This window comes from Trichosurus vulpecula, chromosome 6, assembly GCF_011100635.1.
Source record: "Trichosurus vulpecula isolate mTriVul1 chromosome 6, mTriVul1.pri, whole genome shotgun sequence".
In the NCBI taxonomy this organism is placed as follows: Eukaryota; Metazoa; Chordata; class Mammalia; order Diprotodontia; family Phalangeridae; genus Trichosurus; species Trichosurus vulpecula.
This window is the reverse complement of record NC_050578.1, coordinates 274,269,977-274,275,976: the sequence shown is the minus strand read 5'-3', so window position 1 is coordinate 274,275,976 and position 6,000 is coordinate 274,269,977.

Here is a 6,000-nt window from a genome sequence, read left to right as displayed (position 1 = left end):
GAGGAAGGGATAGATCTCCTCGAGAGAGAAGGGTGAATAGCCAGCAAACTTGGCGCCAAAATGGAGTGACAAGAAAAGAAATGTTCACTGCTCTATTGAGAGCAGGGGTAGGTTTTGAAATGATAGATGGCATTCCAACCAATGAATTGTACAGGATATACCAAGATAAAGGACTCGATAACAGGAGAGATAGGGAAATAAGAACTGCTCCTGCAAATGCTACAGATGTTGAACCTTCATACCCAAGTGAATCACATGCTAGGGAATACTAGGAAACAGGCCAGGCCTCAGCCCAAATTAAGGAAATACGTAAGCTGGATTGCAGACCTCACATTAACTTAACCATATATTGGAAAAATGGGTCAAATACAGTTACTAGGGCATTAATAGACACTGGGGCCGAGGCCACCCTTATCTATGGGAATCCAGACAAATTCAGCCATGGAACTCCTATTACCATCACAGGACTAGGAGGGACTGAAATATCACCCAGACAGGTTAAATTGATGATGAAAATTGGACAGTTGCCCAAGAAAGAATATAGTGTGGTTACTGTGCCTATTCCTGAATACATCATTGGAATAGACATTTTGAAGGGTATGACCTTAAATTTACCTGAAGGGAAATACCAATTTGCTGTGAGGAAAATAGGCATTAATGCAGTCTTAGTGGGGAAAATCAAGATGGATCCAATCACTTTGCCCGAACCTTCTGAAGTAATTACTTTGAGGCAATATCGTGTGCCAGGTGGGCAAGATGAAATTGCCAACACTATAAGAGAATGTGTTGAGGCAGGAGTGTTAGTCCCTACAACTACTCAATGGAACAACCCTGTCTGGCCAGTCCGAAAGTCAGATGGGACATGGAGGATGACAGTAGATTATAGACAGCTGAACAAAGTGACTCCTCCCTTGTATGCTGCTGTTCCAGACACGGTTACTTTAATAGAGAGAATACAAAAACATGAAGGGACTTGGTATGCAGTTATTGATTTGGCCAATGCCTTCTTTACGATCCCAGTAGACCCCAAGCAATGGAACCAGTTTGCTTTTACTTGGCAAGGCCGACAGTATACATTTACACGCCTGCCACAAGGATATATTCATAGCCCAACTATTCACCACAGGATTGTAGCTGAGCATTTGGATGAATTAAAGCTACCTAGTGTACAGCTTACACATTACATAGATGACATCATGATACAGGGAAAGAATATAAAAGAAGTGGAGGAGAGTTTAGCATTATTAATTGACCATATGAAAAGCAAAGGATGGGAAATCAACCCCGCAAAGGTTCAAGGGCCAGCTCAAACTGTAAAATTCTTGGGGATACAGTGGAATAGAGGACTGCGAGAAATTCTCTCACAAGCTCGACAAAAAATTCAGGATTGTCCCACCCCTACTAATAAGAAAGAGGCCCAAAAGTTCATAGGGCTATTTGGTTATTGGAGACACCACATCCCACATTTGGGACAGATTTTAAAACCCTTGTATAAAGTCACCAGAAAGAAATATGAATTCGATTGGGGCCTTGAACAAAGTAGAGCTTTTGAGGAAGCAAAGGCTGCTATACAATTAGCTCTAGACTTATGGCCTATGCAAAATGGGCCAGTGGAGTTACAAGTGACTGTACAAGATGACTATGCAAATTGGAGTCTGTGGCAAAAACAACAGAGCCGAAGTGTACCTTTAGGCTTTTGGTCAAGGAAACTGCCCTCATCTGGAGTGCAGTATACACCTTTTGAGAAGCAGCTGTTAGCTGCATATTGGGCTTTAGTAGAAACTGAGCAACTAACCCTGGGTCATGAAGTGATATTAAGGCCTGGAATTCCAATTATGACTTGGGTAATGAGTACCCCAGCTTCTCACAGAATTGGACATGCACAAGAGGCGAGCATAATCAAATGGAAGTGGTATATTCAGAATAGGTCCAGAGCAGGCAAAAGTGGAGTTTCTGCTTTACATGAATCGGTGGCCAACATTGGCACTGAGAGAAATGAAAAACCCCTTGAATCTAAGCAACAGATGGTGCCATCCTTAGTGAAATGGAATAATGGGTAGGATGGACTAAGTGTAGAACAGAAGAAACACGCTTGGTTTACTGACGGGACAGCAAAATATGTAGGACAGAAGAGACATTGGAAAGCAGTAACCTATAATCCCTGTACTAGGCAAACTCTGGAAAGTTCTGGGATAGGGGGAAGTAGCCAATATGCTGAACTGATGGCAGTACATCAGGCCATCAGAATGGAGAAGGGAGGACAGTGTCATATATTCACTGATTCATGGGCGGTAGCTAATGGATTAGCTACTTGGATGCCTATATGGAGGAATCAGAATTGGGAGATTCATGTCAAACAAGTTTGGGGTAAAGAGTTATGGGAAAATATATGGGACATGTCTTTGGTTACGGATTTGTCAGTTTTTCATGTTGATGCTCACGCGACCCTGACCACACCAGAGCGTGAGTACAATGCACACGTAGATCGACTAGCAAAGATTGCCACTGAATGTATTGTCCCTACTCCAACTCCAACTGATGACTCAGCCTTAGCAAGATGGGTCCACCAGACTGCCGGCCATTTAGGGGTCCAGGCCACCCACCGATGGGCACAGGATCGAGGTATCAGTATCTCTCATGCGTTGTTAAAACAAATAACAGAGGGGTGTTGTATATGTCAATTAGAAAAAGAACGAACTCTTCCTAGGATAGTAACTGGAGAAATAGCAAGGGGAAAAGTTCCAGCCCAAATTTGACAGATAGATTATATTGGCCCACTACCCCAGGATAAAGGATGTAAATATGTATGTACGTGTGTTGACACCTATTCAGGTGTACCAGTGGCTTGTCCTTATAAGGACGCAACTCAGAAAAACACCTGTAAAACCCTAGATATTGTAAGTTTATACTATGGAACCCCAATGCAGATTCAAAGTGACAATGGGTCACATTTCAAGGGCAAAGAAGTGAAAAGATATTGTGTGTTGAATAATATAGAATGGATATATCATATTCCATATTACCCACAAGCATCTGGGCTGATTGAAAGAATGAATGGATTGTTGAAAGAACAGCTGAGAAAATTAAGCTCTAATAATTCATATCGACATTGGAAGGATAATTTGTCTATTGCCTTACGTAATTTGAATAATAGGCCCTTAGGGGGGAGTACACCTCTAGCCAGAATGATGACCCCAAATTTGCAGATTAGAGAACAGCAAACATGTGAGATCCAAAATATTGAATTTTGGACTGTGAGGGAAGATGTCCCCCTACCATGTCCAGGAGCACCTGGTTCGGCAGTATATGATTTACATTGTATAGAGAATTTTAGTTTGAATAGGAAAGAGATAAGAAAAACCCCTACTGGAGTATGTATGAGAATCCCCAAGAATCATTTTGGACGGATATTACCTAAACCAGGATTAGCAGCTCAAGGAGTACATGTATTGGCTGGAGTGATAGATTCGAATTATCAAAAAGAAATTGTTGTGACACTCCAAAATTTGGGTGAAAAACCTGTACAATTTGGTAGGAATGATAGGATAGTTCAAGTGATTATTATCCCCTGTGAAAAAATACCCTTTGTGAAAACTGACCCTCCTCCCAAAATAACTACTAGAGGGGCAAAAGGGGCTTGCTCCATTGATAGAATAAAGTTGGGAGCTAAGGCATGGGTAAAACGGAAGCCAGATGATATTCCAAAGGCTGCAGAAGTCATAGCCCATGGGAAGAACAACACTGTAACAGTTGTCTATTCAGGGGAAGATAATTACCAAATCGTGCCCCTGAACCATATATTTTACCGTGAATAGGGCTATAATATTAGACTCACGGACCCCACAGGTATGGCTGATGCTGGTAATTGACACAAGCCACTCAGAGGGAAGGTGACTTTGTGTGATTAACGGATGAAAGCTTGTACATCTGGGGAAAGGCTGGGAGGACAATCCTAGTCTATCTAGGATGGGATCCTCCTGGTTTCCCTTGTACATCTGGGGAAAGGCTGGGAGGACAATCCTAGTCTATCTGGGTTGGGATCCTCCTGGTTTCCCTTGTACATCTGGGGAAAGGCTGGGAGGACAATCCTGGTCTCCACCTAGGGTGAGATCTTCTTGGCTTAGTTTCCTCATTGTGTTCCGTTTAAAAAGAAACATTTCCCATCTGAGTTTGGCTCTGATATTGGCTCTTTGCATAACTAAAATTTCAACTAAACTGGAGATGATTTTATTTGAAGGATAATAGCCCATACTTGCCTACTCTTTTTGTTCTCTGTTTTAGTTAACCTTGTTGCTAGTTCTGTCTACTGCAGGTTTAAGCACCCTGCAGTTTCTGGTGACTGCCTAAGCATGTAGCATTCTTGGAATTCCTGCCAGCTCCCTAAAGAACTGAACTCTGGAATGGGACTCTTTGGGGCAGGGACACCTCTATATCCAATTTCAGCAAGAAGAAGCTATGGAAAATGAGACCTTCATCCATTACCCCAAGATATTGAGCCCCAATTGTTTGAGGGGGGGAATGATGATAGTGTTCTGTGTACTTATTTTGTGTTATCCTTGCTATATTGTTTTATTGTTATGATATTATTGATCCTATGTAATGGATACGAAGATCTAGGGGTGGACATTTGAATTATTAATAATTATTTTGGGATGATTGATTGAAGAGATTACCTGGCTGGGATCTAGGGGTGGATCACATTTGAATCGTAAACCAATATTTGGGAATGTCACTGAATGTTATGTTTTGCTTTATTATGAATGATATGTTTTAGTTTCCTGCATAATTGGATCACAATGTTCTAGGATATATAATTTAATTTGAATTATGATTGGATTGTGCATCCTAGAACATTGTGAGGGGTGGAGTGTAACCAGAATGGACTTTGTTTTCTTTGAATGACTCAGCTTGCCTCGTTGAGCTTCCCTGGACCCTGGGGCTTGCTCTTCTGGGGCAGGAGGCCCAGCGACCGTGCCAGGGATCGGAGAGCTTCCTTTGTGATGAGTCGTGGGGCTGGCTGAGGGAAGGTGTGTTAAAGTGGTCTACGCTAGGGGGAGGGGCCAAGTCAAGAACCAATCGGCCCTGGTCGTTCAGGCGGCGCTTGATGATGTCAAAAACTCTATAAGAGGGGAGAGGACAGCTTGAAGATCCTCCTTTCCTTTTCCGGTTGGAGCCAGAGACGCCTACAGCCGAAGCTGAGTTGCCGGTAGCAGAGCTGACTAGAGGCTAGTGGGTAATCTTCTTACCGTAGAGGGGAAGCATGTATACGATTTTCCCTTATACCATCTCGCTTCTCTGTGGCCTCCTGGTTACCCTTGTAAGGCGAACTTATTGGGCCTGGAAGCTTTTGATGAAAATATCAAAATGGGGATGCTGGTTTGTGGGCTTGTTATTGTGGAGTGTAAATACATGCTTTAGTTCTCCTGCCTTCTGCCTAGAGAATTCCTTACATCCTGCGGTTCCGGACCTTTTAGGCACATATGAGATTCTCTTTGAAATCATAAATTCTGCCTTCCTAATATACCAGGTCATCACCCCTGCTGCTGCTCTGCTCCCTTCCTCCCCAACCATGACAGCCTACAACTGGTTAAACTCCACGCTATCCCCTATGCTCAAATCCCTCACTTCTTGTCTATTGCTTCTCCCAGCTGGCTAAAGCCCCATCTTAGATTATTCCCATTGCCTGCCTCCTCCCCTCCCACTCAGGTGCTATTGAACAGAGCTGGAAGAAGACATTCAGTTGTGCTGATTGGAGTATGCTGCAGATTTATCTCAACTTTCACTGCCTCAAGACAGTCCTTTTAATCCTTCCTAACTGATTCTCTGTCCTATTCATCACAGGGGTTATTCCAAATCTTCTCTTCTCTCCTCAAGTCATCCATGATATTTCCTCTCCCCACTCTCTCAGAAAAAGACTTCACCTCATACTCCATGGAGAAAATTGATGCCATTCATCATGACTTCCCTCTTCTTTCCTTCTCACAATCCTTTGGCATCAAT